This window comes from Doryrhamphus excisus, linkage group LG10 (genome assembly GCF_037039965.1).
Source record: "Doryrhamphus excisus strain RoL-2023G ecotype Guam linkage group LG10, RoL_Dexc_Guam_v1.1, whole genome shotgun sequence".
NCBI lineage: Eukaryota > Metazoa > Chordata > Actinopteri > Syngnathiformes > Syngnathidae > Doryrhamphus > Doryrhamphus excisus.
In genome coordinates, this window is record NC_136366.1 from 3,175,098 (window position 1) to 3,188,835 (window position 13,738).

Genomic DNA, 13,738 nt, shown 5'->3' on the forward strand with positions numbered 1-13,738 from the left:
CATTCATTAATTTTCTACCGGGCGGCACGGCGGTCGAGTGGTTAGCGCGCAGACCTCACAGCTAGGAGACCAGGGTTCAATTCCACCCTCGGCCATCTCGTTTCCTCCCACATTCCAAAAACATGCTAGGTTAATTAGCGACTCCAAATTGTCCATAGGTATGAATGTGAGTGTGAATGGTTGTTTTCATTCATTCATTCATTTTCTACCGCTTTTCCTCACGAGGGTCGCAGGGGGTGCTGGAGCCTATCCCAGCTGTCTTCGGGCGAGAGGCGGGGTACACCCTGGACTGGTGGCCAGCCAATCACAGGGCACATATAGACAAACAACCATTCACTCTCACATTCACAATTTGGAGTCGCTAATTAACCTAGCATGTTTTTGGAATGTCGGAGGAAACCGGAATACCCGGAATACCCGGAGAAAACCCACGCATGCACGGGGAGAACATACAAACTCCACACAGAGATGGCCGAGGGTGGAATTGAACCCTGGTCTCCTAGCTGTGAGGTCTGTGCGCTAGTGTGTTTCATATCTCTGTATAATATTACAAATGTATGCTAATGCTAATGCTAATTTTGACATTACAACAAATTTACAGTAGAGTTTGTCTATATGTGCCCTGTGATTGGCTGGCCACCAGTCCAGGGTGTACCCCGCCTCTCACCCAAAGTCAGCTGGGATAGGCTCCAGCATCCCCCTACAACCCCAGTCAGGATAAGCTGCATAGTGTATACTAAATATACTAAAGTAGAGGAAAATGTATTATTATTTAACAATCTAGTATGTATTATGCTAAACCTGCCTTTCACGGCAGAGGGAATGGGTTTGATTCCCTGCCAGGACAATCGGCGTAAAAAAAAAAACCAAAAGCATCCATGCGATTGACTAGCTGTACGACCCCTGACAGGGAAAAGTCCACAGAGAACAAAACGTATTATGTTAAATGTTTTAACTCTGGAGTTAGTTGTTGTTAGGGTTGCCATCTGTCCCTTGAAAAATGGAACGATCCCGTATTGAGGTGACATCACTTTGTCTCATATTGCCATGAGAATCAAAACTGGTTTGTAAAATGTAATATGAATATGAATGCTCAGTTTTTTTTTTTTTTAGTTAAGCAGACTATAAGTCAAGAAATATATTTATTTTTATTCTCTGGCATTAAGCAAAAAATATCTATTTAAGTAAAATATTTATTTTCTTGTTACTTTTGATATGTTTCCCATGTATTTGAGTTCATCAAAATATGAAACATTTTCCATACAAATAAAAACAAAAACAAGATCCTGCCACCAAGTGTCCCTTCAATGACCAGGGATGGCCCAGGCCACCCTTGGCCACTAGCCAGCCACCCCTCAATCGGGGGCCAATTATGTCAAAACTCTGTAGTGCGGAAAATTAGTTCAGCCAAATCGCTGTTTCCGCTTGGACGCATTTCACTGCAGCACACAATTTTACGTGGGAGACAAAAGAACGTATATTTTGTGTTGCTTTGGTCGGTTCCGGTCAAATTGTCTCATGATGTTGACTTTGACTTCAATTAGTGCTGGAGCCTATCCCAGCTGTCTTCGGGGCGAGAGGCGGGGTACACCCTGGACTGGTGGCCAGCCAATCACAGGGCACATATAGACAAACAACCATTCACACTCACATTCATACCTATGGACAATTTGGAGGCGCTAATTAACCTAGCATGTTTTTGGAATGTGGGAGGAAACTGGAGTACCCGGAGAAAACCCACGCATGCACGGGGTGGAATTGAACTCAGGTCTCCCAGCTGTGAGGCCTGCGTGCTAACCACTCTGCCTCATGCAGCCAATAAGAAATAATTTTCTAATAACAATTAACAATAATGAATGTATCAGCCAATGTGTGCCCCCCTGCCCCCCATGTCAGTAATGGTATCACCTTGTCCACCTCAATGTCCCTTGAACTAGTCATGATGTGCTATATATATCACTATATTGACACTTACTATGGTACCCATTATGGCATTGGATGCTCATATCACCTCATACTTCGGTATGTGACTAAAAATAAAATAAAATAAAAATAAAATCAATAAAAATTAATCAAATAAAAAAAAATTATTAGGAAAGCAGGAAGTGAACAAATGTAACAGTTACTGATCGTAAAAGTACCAGATGGACGGGTAGGATTTAATAAGCTTTGCTTCTTCCTACTCCTTTTGGACATGTGGAACTGGGAACTGATTATGGGATGCATTCAATTGTAATCTGATGCATGTTCAAATGAAATAAAAACATTACTTTATTTGTTTTGCAAAGAGCCGGCAGCCCACCAGCAGTCACCGCATCCTACTTAGTCAACAATTCAATACTTCCCCTAAAACCGCCATTGTCCAAGAAATAGAGAAATTATTATTTGCATGCACTTTATACTCTCTGGGATTGGAAAAGTTTCATCCTTAATCCAACAGCAGAGACTAGTGGTGAAAGATGGAAACGCACACATCCACACTGCTCCTTTTCTCACTTCCACTTCACTATTGTTTCCTTCCACAGTCCTTTCAATCCTTCCTTATTCACCTTCCAGACTTGACCTTTTCATCTTTTTTTTGCAAGATTATAACAAGTAGAGTTATGAGAGATTATACCAAAGGGAAGAAGAGTCTATAAAAGTGTGTCCGCGCACTCCTTGTGATGAGCACACACAATTATACAATCATATAAGAAGCTTTATATTAGAGCACTTATTGACTTCATATATCCCTGAAAGGGCAACACTCGTCAAATAGGAGAGTTTTGTACTTTACTGACTGCTTGTAATTTAACAGCTCATATAAACCAAACCGTTTGCATCACAACTGTTCAATGACTAACAAATGTATTAGCCATCATGCATTAGATTACAATTGAATGCATCCCATAATCAGTTCACAGTTCCACATGTCCGAAAGGAGTAGGAAGAAGCAAAGCTTATTAAGTCCTACCCCTCCATCTGGTACTTTTACAATCAGTAACTGTTACATTTGTTCACTTCCTGCTTTCCATAATATAGTTTTTTATTTATTTATTTAAAAAAGTAAGTAAAAGTAGTAGTAAGATTCAAGTGTGATTATTTAATTTAATTTGAGGTATTTTAAAGAATATTCTTCTTTTTTTTCTCTCACATGCTTTTATTTTTCTATCTCACTGAAAGAATGCCGGGCTGCACGGCGGTCGAGTGGTTAGCACAGCTCACAGCTAGGAGACCAGGGTTCAATGTGGGTGGAGAACGAGGGTGGAATTGAACACTGGTCTCCTAGCTGTGAGGTCTGCACACTAACCACTCGACCGGCGTGCAGCCCAATAGCAATTATTTTTTGTAAAAATAATATGCTGTCCGAAAACTCAGTTTTTGCATGTTTATTCAATTTCTTTTCACCGAGTGGTTTAGCGTGTAGGCCTCACAGCTAGGAGACCAGGGTTCAATACCTCCCTCGTCCATCTCTGTGTAGAGTTTGCATGTTTTCCCTGTGCATGCTTGGGTTTTCTCCGGGTACTCCGGCTTCGTCCCACATTCCAAAAACATGCTAGGTTCATTAGCCACTCCAAATTGTCCATAGGTATGAATGTGAGTGTGAATGGTTGTTTGTCTATATGTGCCCTGTGATTGGCTGGTGACCAGTCCAGGGTGTACCCCGCCTTTCGTCCGAAGACAGCTGGGATCCAGCACTCCCGCGACCCTTGTGAGGATAAGCGGTAGAAAATGAATGAATGACTGAATGAATGAAAGAATACCATAACAGTGATGTTTTTATATCCATGTTAGCCTGTGATGACTGATGTGATGACTGTTTAGTTGGAGTGGTTTCTTTCTTTCTTTTGGACTGGATGATGTACAATAGGATGAGTACTAATGAACTGGTTGCTTTTGGCATGTGGTTGGGTGCCTCAAGCTGGGTAATGTGGGGTTTTTATTCTGTGTAGACAAGGAATAATATATGTTTTGTTGGGATGAGGTTGGAATTTTGGTGGTGGGGGGGTGGGACTAGATAAGTCTTGACTTCTTCGCACTCCCTTTTGAACATGTGTACATTTATATACATATATAGGTATTTTTATTTGTATTGATTTTGGTTGGTTTGTTGTTTTTCATGTTCAAAATAAAGAAGAAGAAGAAAAAAAGTGCACACAAAAATGCCCAAACACACACTTGTGATTGGTCATAGACACCGGTGTATGCGGTTGGTAAAGACAGCATGCTAATTTGAAAGTGCAGCCCCCTTAAAAAGAGAAAACAAGACAAAGGTGCATCAAATCAGTCATAGAGTCACGCTGATGTGTGAGTGGCGATAACGCGCCTCCATTAATGGCAACAAAAGCCATGCATCGCGTTCCATCACCGGCAGAAATGTGAGATCACAGACAGTTTGTCATTAAGGGCATGTGACATCCTTGCACATGCTCACACACTTTGTCATGTTTGTGCTCATGCATACACAACGACAGAGGCGGCGACAACGGTGGAAATACACACACATACACACACAATGCAGATGCCTAGCGAAAAGGACGGGGGGAGAAAGGGAGGGAGAGACAATAATGGAAGATTAAGAGGGGGAGAAGGAGAACAAGAACGGAGGGCTCCTCTAATAAATCAGAAAAACACGCAACTCACGTTTGTCAGGCTGAGCTTTTATGAGGCCGAGCATCCTGTAGCACGGCACTTGAATACTAAGTCTGTGCTCTTAAATAGCAACACACAACACAGTCGGGGCACCTTTGGGGCAAACTGCGCTATCTTTAACATTTACAGTCACATTTACAGCGATAAATACAAAAATAATAGACAACTTCTATACATGACATGACCAGGCCTGGCTTTTAAACGTACAGTCATACCTTGGTTTTCAACGCTTCAGTTTGTGTACCAAAATTTCCCCCTCCAATTTTGTCTTTTGTCAAATTGTTGTATATTACCTTCTGGTATGTTGAATGTTGTGGTATTAATGAGTACTGTTTATTCAGCCATTTTGGATCACACACCCTCACCGCATCTGGCGATATTTAATTGGTACAATCCACGTACCCTGTTAAGATCAGTCATGGCGGTGTTGCGATGCGACCCCAGGATGCAGCGAGCAGGACCAAGTGCAGGTAAAAAAGTATATTTAATGATAAATGCACAGCAACAGCGCAAGATTAGGTTTGTTTATCATTAACTACTTCAATTTTGCATACCATAATTTTAATCGGTTTATGTTTTTTTTAAAGTGGGTATCGGCAGCTGTCGGGAAGTCCTCGGGAGCTCTCGGGACTGTGACCAATCACAGGTTTTGCGTCTAACATGATCCATTCGGTTGTGACTAAACCTGCCCAGCCAGTTTGAACGAACCAAGATATATGGTAAGAGTATCTACTCCTTCAAGTACTTGAACTTTCAGTGTACTATGGTTCAAGGCCCAAGTAATTTACAAAAAGGAAAGAACACGTTCTCGTGTGTCACCAACAAAATTGGAAAGTGGGTATCGGCAGCTGTCGGGAAGTCCTCGGGAGCCCTTGGGACTGTGACCAATCACAGGTTTTGCGTCTAACACGATCCATTCGGTTGTGACTCAACCCGCCCAGCCAGTTTGAACGAACCAAGATATGTGGTAAGAGTATTACATCTACTCCTTCAAGTCCTTGAACTTTCCGTGTACTATGGTTCAAGGCCCAGGTAATCTACAAAAGGGAAAGATCACGTTCTTGTGTGTAACAAACAAAATTAGAAAGTGGGTATCGGCAGCTGTCGGGAAGTCCTCGGGAGCTCCACCAATCACAGTGGAGTAAGTATGCATGGAAGCGGGCCGTGGGTGGAGTAAATTAAAACAGACCGCTTTGCTTCCAAAGAAACACATCTGGAATAGGTGCAGATTCTGGAAGATCTAGAAAGCTTTTTGTGCAGGTTATTATGTGTAGTTGCTCTATAGAAGTCTACAACTCAATAATAAAAGGCTGAAAATGAGCATAATAGATCCCCTTTAAAAGGTCGGCCAAAATGAAGTTGAAAAAAATAAATAAAAATCCCGAGAGCGCCAGATGAAGATATCAAAAGAACCATACATGGCTCGCAAACCATAGGTTTCCGACCCCTGACCTTAACTGACCCAAATCTATTTTATGGTCACAAATACAAAAAACTAGAACACCGGCGTCTTTTCGTAGGAAGAAACTGGAGACAAATTTGAAGGTGATATCCGTTGGAGTGGAATCATATTTTTAGTCATCTGCACTACGGTGCGTTCAGGTACGCAAATGGACTCCTGTTGTGTCTCTTTTTGAGATCTTTTGATCTTCCAGAATCTGCACCTATTCCAGATGTGTTTCTTTGGAATTAAAACCATAGGTTTCCGACCCCTGACATCTACATCTACTCCTTCAAGTACTTGAATTTTCTGTGTACTATGGTTCAAGGCCTAGGTAATTTACAAAGAAAGAGAAATTAAAACAGATATTTTACCTGCATTTGCATAGATGCAAAGTATTTGAAATAAAGTGCGTCTCCGTCTTTGGCACAGACACACACTTGGGTTCCTGGTTTGTGCATCTGAATTATCAAGATTGCCCTGGCAGAACGCCAAAGCTTGTTTTGGGTTTGGTCCACGCTGAGAAAGGAGCGAGCAGACACGGAGACTTCTATACATCACCCTGGCGCTCATTAGACAAGTCGGGGAACACGTCTAACTCCAATTTGTTTGCCTTGCATCCAATAAACAGCTCATTCACCACACAATCAGTCACATGGTGGCTATTGTGATTAAACTCAGTGGAGGCTGACAAACTAGAAAAAAAAATATGTTTATAGAAGAAATGTGGAGACAATGGCTGAGACTAAGGAGCTATGGGATAATAAAAAAAAAAAGTAGATGTGAAACATCTGAAATGAGACAAGGAATGAGAACACCACCTGGTGGTATACACTGTACATGTTGTGTGTATTAATACCTAAGAACATAAATGGTGTAAAGTGTATTCTTCCCACAACCGAATAGTACAAAGGCAGGTTCTACACTTAAGATTTCAGGTGAATACATGTTGGTTGTTCTGTTTACATCTGGTTTCCGCCCTTCTGGGGCCATTTGAGGGTAGTAAATGGATTTAGAAAAAAAAAGGTTGAAATGTGACAAAGCAGGGGTCGGGAACCTTTTTGGTTAAGAGAACCCTAAAAGCCATTCATTCATTCATTTTCTACCGCTTATGCTCACGAGGGTCACGGGGGTGCTGGAGCCTATCCCAGCTGACATTGGGCGAGAGGCGGGGTACACCCTGGACTGTTGGCCAGCCAATCACAGGGCACATATAGACAAACAACCATTCACACTCACATTCATACCTATGGACAATTTGGAGTTGCTAATTAACCTAGCATGTTTTTGGAATGTCGGAGGAAACCGGAGTACCTGGAGTATCCGTGGGGCTGTCATAATACTTCCGAAATGAATGAAATGACCGAAATGAGCAGATCTTTTTACTGAATGAACCGGTTCACTAAAATGAACAGTTTTGCCCACCACTAATGCTGGAGCCTATCCCAGTTGTCTTCGGGGCAAGAGGCAGGGTACACCCTGGACTGGTGGCCAGCCAATCACAGGGTACATATAGACAAACAACCATTCACAATCGTATAGTGTTTGTTATTTTTTTGCAGATGTGTTGAAAAAACTTTTACAGTGACTAGCTAGCTAGCTAGCGCTCGCAGGCCTGTTACTATTTGCATCCATTCTCATCTTCAGTCACAACAACCTATGGAAGTCTGAGTGTGTTATATATTATATATAACTACGCATATCAACTCCTAAACAGACTGTTTTGGAAATTCAAGGAATAGGTGCAGATTCTGGAAGAACTAGAAAGCTTACTGTGTAGCTGCTCTATAGGAGTTCACAACTCAATACAGAGGTCTGAAAAATGAGCATAATAGGTCCCCTTTAATGTGGTCATGTCTGGAACCAATTATTCATTCATTCATTTACTACCAGCCAATCACAGGGCACATATAGACAAACAACCATTCACACTCACATTCATACCTATGGACAATTTGGAGTCGCTAATTAACCTAGCATGTTTTTGGAATGTGGGAATGTGGAAACCGGAGTACCTGGAGAAAAATGCAAACTCCACACAGAGATGGCCGAGAGTGGGATTGAACTCGGGTCTCCTAGCTGTGAGGTCTGCACGATAACCACTCGCCCACCGCGCAGCCCCCTTGAATATTATTTTTTTAACACTGAATTCCCACAAACCATCAGTTCATCTTTTTTTCCATTCTTTTGCAAAATCCTCTCAACCCTCTCTTCCCTATTTTTCCACCCAAAACATCCCGTTCATATCCTTGGCTTTTGCTCACTCCGTTCCACCCTCCATCTCCCATTACCTTAATTACATCCAGCAGATGAACGTCGTCTTATCTGTTAGGGAGGAGGCTCGGCCTCCGTGATGCAATAAAGCTCATTTGCACTGGCAAAGTTAATTGCGGGAGCGGAGCAGGTGTATGGCAATAATGATCATCACGTATGACACTCACCTGTGACCGGCGGAGTACATGACACACATGGCAGACAGACACATTTTTGGCAATACGCTGATGTTAAAATACAGTACACATGCGCATAATTACACAATAAGAGTCTGAAACAGCTGTCAACACAAACAACTAGCTCTTGACGTTTTTATTTCCTAAATAATACCCAATTCCTTGTGGTAATATCCAACGGAAGATGCCTACAGTGCTGACAGGTGAGCAATGCTGGATTATTCTTATGTTTACCATGACACCAGCGTCATTGCAGCTCCATTTTTGGTACGTTCTCGCTCTCATTCAGCACCTCAATCTACATTTTTTTTTTCTTGTAGTTGCTCCTACAACTTTTTGGAGTGTTTTCTCTACTGCCCAGTGGACTCGGACCTCCTCCTACCAAATTTCAGACCTTAGTTTTGATGATAATAGATTGCCCTTGAACTTAAGTAAAACTAAAATCATACAAATATACAACATAAGGTGGCCAGAAATATTTCAATATTTAACAAAGCAAAATTTTTTCTCAATCAGAAATCACTCCACACTCTTTATTGCTCTCTGGTTTTACCATATCTTACTTATTGTGTGGAAATATGGGGTAATAACTATAAAAGCAATCTACACTTGCTAAATGTACTGCAAAAAAAGGTCAGTAAGGATAATTCATAATGCCGCCTACAGAGAACATACTAACTCATTAATTCTAAAATCACAAATACTTCAACTTGCTGATATAGTTCATCTTCAAACAGCTAAAATAATGCATAAGGCTAAAAATAACCAATTAGCTAAAAATGTCATAAAATACAAGAGAGGAGAAATATGATCTCAGCGAAGAAGTACATTTGAAACACTTCTATGCTAGGACTACGTTAAAAAGCCATAGCATTTCAGTATGTGGAATCAAACTATGGAATGGATTGAGTAAGGAAGTCAAACAATGCAAATAAAAAAAATAAATAAATAAAACAAAAATATGTAAAATAATTACAAAAAAAAAATTTTAATTAAAAAGAAAATTCAACTTGATTAGAAAGGCAGGAAGTGAACAAATGTAACAGTTACCGATTGTAAAAGTACCAGATGGAGGGGTAGGATTTAATAAGCTTTGCTTCTTCCTACTCCTTTTGGACATGTGGAACTGTGAACTGATTATGGGATGCATTCAATTGTAATCTGATGCATGTTCAAATGAAATACAACCATTACCATAGTTTTCTCTTAACCTTTTCTCTGCATATGGAGTCCACCAACACCCCGAGCGTAACAAACAAAATAATCCAGGGAGACAAAGCCGCTCAAGACAGCGGCGCTACACCTCCAAGGAATCAACCCTCGCGGGAAGCGGTCTTTAACCCCTCCAATCTGTGTTACTCATATAGCAGAATAATTGAAGAAAACGTTAAGAATTGCTGTACAAATGCCATCTCCAATACATGTGTATTCATGTATTAATTGTATTAAATACATTTTATGTATATATGTGTTGGATGCAAAGTTGTAGAAAGGACAACAGCAACCCCCCCCCCCCCAGCTTTCTTTCATTCACCCGGCAACAGAGCTGTCATCGTGTGCTTAACCAGATCTGAAAGCATTAACACCTTCACCCAGTGTGCACTCTCTCGGGATCTGTATCTGGGTTGTGGGCAGCAGCCGTGCTGCCCCATCCGCCATGCCCTCGCCAGTGCTGGCACATTAGTGATGGGCTCGGCAGGACCGTGCCGCACAAGCTAACGCACCTTGGCAGGCAAAGCCAAAGTCACTCTGCTGGTTCTGGCAGCGAGCCACTTGAGCCAAGGCCACAGATAATAAGACAGAGAGGAAGGGAGGGAATGAGAGAGATAGACGGAGAGAAAACTGGAAAAGGAAAGAGAACATTTACTGTTTCATTTGGTATCATCTTCTAATTGACAGTAAATGTCCCTACCATTAGGGAACATCACTGAAATGAGTTCTGGTACATGTGGAGAACCACCACAGGGGAAACGTTAGCTGGAAGATCACAAATTAAAGTGGAACTATTTGTGTGCTTTCAATATATAAAGGCAATTATTCAGTCGTTCATTCATTTTATACCACTTATCGACGGTTGCAGGGGTGCTGGAGCCTATCCCAGCTGTCTTCGGGCAAGAGACTGGTGGCCAGCCAATCACAGGGCACATATAGACAAACAACCATTCACACTCACATTCATACCTATGGACAATTTGGAGTCGCTAATTAACCTAGCATGTTTTTGGAATGTGGGAAGAAACCGGAGTACCCGGGAAAAAACCCACGCATGCACGGGGAGAACAAGAAAACTCCACATAGCCGAGGCAGAGGGTGGAATTGAACCCTGGTCTCCTAGCTGTGACGTCTGCACACAAACCACTCGACTACCGTGCATCCCCTAAAGGCAATTATTTTTTGTAAAAATAATATTCTGTTCAAAAACTCAGTTTTTGCATGTTTATTCAATTTTTTCACAAAGTGGTTAGCGCGCAGGCCTCGCAGCTAGGAGGCCCGAGTTCAATTCCACACTCGGCCATCTCTGTGTGGAGTTTGCATGTTCCCCCCTGTGCATGTGTGGGTTTTCTCCGGTTTCCTCCCACATTCCAAAAACATGCTAGGTTAAATTAGCGACTCCAAATTGTCCATAGGTATGAATGTGAGTGTGAATGGTTGTTTGTCTATATATGCCCTGTGATTGGCTGGTAGAAAACGAATGAATGAATAATTGTTTCCAGACATGACCATATTAACGGGGACCTATTATGCTCATTTGTCAGACCTTTGTATTGAGTTGTGGACTCCTATAGAGCAGCTACACGGTAAGCTTTCTAGGTCTTCCAGAATCTGCACCTATTCCTGCTGTATTTCCTTGGATTTCTGTTTAGGAGTTGATATGTGTAGTTATCGGTGGTCGAGTGGTTAGTGCGTTCCACTCTGTGTGGAGTTTGCATGTTCTCCCCGTGCATGCGTGGGTTTTCTCCGGGTACTCCGGTTTCCTCCCACATTCCAAAAACATGCTAGGTTAATTAGCGACTCCAAATTGTCCATATGTATGAATGTGAGTGTGAATGGTTGTTTGTCTATATGTGCCCTGTGATTGGCTGGCCACCAGTCCAGGGTGTACCCCGCCTCTCGCCCGAAGACAGCTGGGATAGGCTCCAGCACCCCCTGCGACCTTCGTGAGGATAAGCGGTAGAAAACGAATGAATGAAAATGAATGATTGTAAGAGTTGGTGGGTCTTCTTCCTTCCTGACTGTGAGAGGTGTGTATCTGGAGGTATATGCTGGTGTTATTGTGCACCAGAACACCCTGGTGCCCCCCCTGCTACATGAGTATCAATCAAAGTTCTTAAGCCTCTGTATCATCTTGATTTGCTGGGAGCAGCTGTGGCATCATGGGCAATAAGAAATAGAGTTATTATCATAGCCATATCTGAAACATGTGCGAAGGGCATGTTCTTAATCCACACCTCCTCTGTCACAAAGGCTTTCTCTCCAGCCGAATCGTAGAACTGGGCTCCGGTCCAGGGGGCCGTGCTAACGATCCCAGGACTGCCAGAGAAGGAAATCATGCTGGACAGGTCTCTCAGGATGCTCTAATGTCTTTGTTAATTGTGAGTTATGGGGCAACATAGCGGGAGCTCAGGGGTCAGGCCTGTCAACAATCATACAATTTTCCGATGGAATTCCCTACAACACTTCCTCTTGAGTTACTCATGGACTAGAAAAAAATGCAAGCATATTTACATTAGCATGCCGATAGGTTACCATCACACAACCAAATGCCAATGTGGTCATATCAATAGCTTGCCTGTAATGTCACCTTGTTGCGAGTTCTTATACGGCATGTCGGCATCTTTGGGAATTCCCAAATATAAATCAGATGGATTATTACAGTTGGATCAAACCACCTGTCAGTTTCTGTTTGTCAGTATGTCAATAATAGAATATTGCAGATGTAGTCATTATACACCGTTATTTTCGACAGCATGTCTAATGTTTTTAATGTACTGTGAGTCCCCCCTCCCGCACCCACACTGCTCTGATGTAGAGCCGGCATCAAACTTTCAGCTGCCGACAGGTTGCGTTCCCATTATGCGTCACGTTTTTGATGTGACATCAGATGTGATGGGACATTCATTCATTTTCTACCGCTTATCCTCAGCCTATCCCAGCTGTCTTGAGGCGAGAGGCGGGGTACACCCTGGACTGGTGGCCAGCCAATCACAGGGCACATATAGACAAACAACCATTCACACTCACATTCATACCTATGGACAATTTGGAGTCGCTAATTAACCTAGCATGTTTTTGGAATGTGGGAGGAAACCAGAGTACCCGGAGAAAACCCACGCATGCACATGCAAACTCCACACAGAGATGGCCGAGGGTGGAATTGAACCCTGGTCACACGGGTGACCGGGTCTACACACAGGGGGAGATCACAGGCTAACGACCAACTGACCGAAATGAACAGATCTTTTTACTGAATGAACCGGTTCACTGAAAGGAACGGTTTTGCCCACAACTAATGCTGGAACCTATCCCAGCTGTCTTGGGGCGAGAGGCGGGGTACACCCTGGACTGGTGGCCAGCCAATCACAGGACACATATAGACAAACAACCATTCACACTCACATTCATACCTTTTTCATACCAATTTGGAGTCACCAATTAACCTAGCATGTTTTTGGAATGTGGGAGGAAACCGGAGTACCCGGAGAAAACCACGCAAATGCTACAAAAAACAGAAAAAACATTTTCATCACAAAAAAAAAAGAAAAAAAGGAAAGTTTAGTCAATGGCTGACTTGAGTTAGAGTACAGTGGAAGTGGATTTGTGTGTCCTGCTGAAGGTGAACCCTCTCCCGTGTGTTACTGTAAAGTGTGTGCAGCACGTAGTTTATTGAGGGGAAGTGAGATGTGTGTCACCGTGCACTGATTGCATGTCATAGTGAATTAGCCTCTGTGTGGCATCCGGCTGGCACCCACCGCAACCTGCCCTCTGCCCACCACACCACATATGTGGCCAAGATTAGACTTAATAACCAGCACTGCCAATCATGCTTTAATCACAATAAGTCTGCATTTATGGGGAGCTGCGAGGTCACAGGCATCTGGGCATTTCAAAAGCCAATCTGGAGGAGGTAATAAGGCCGGTTTGCATGAGTGTGTGTGTACCAAGTGTACTCATATTGGTGCTGTGTGGCAGCTGCTCCTGTGGACCGCAGAGACTT

The 13,738-nt window shown here is 42.6% G+C and overlaps 1 protein-coding gene across 1 annotated transcript in view; it reads left to right on the plus strand.

Moving 5' to 3' along the window:
* Positions 1-13,738, plus strand: part of fancl (FA complementation group L) — a 59,868-nt gene that overhangs the window by 44,456 nt on the left and 1,674 nt on the right. The gene's annotated exons all lie outside the window — the stretch shown is intronic.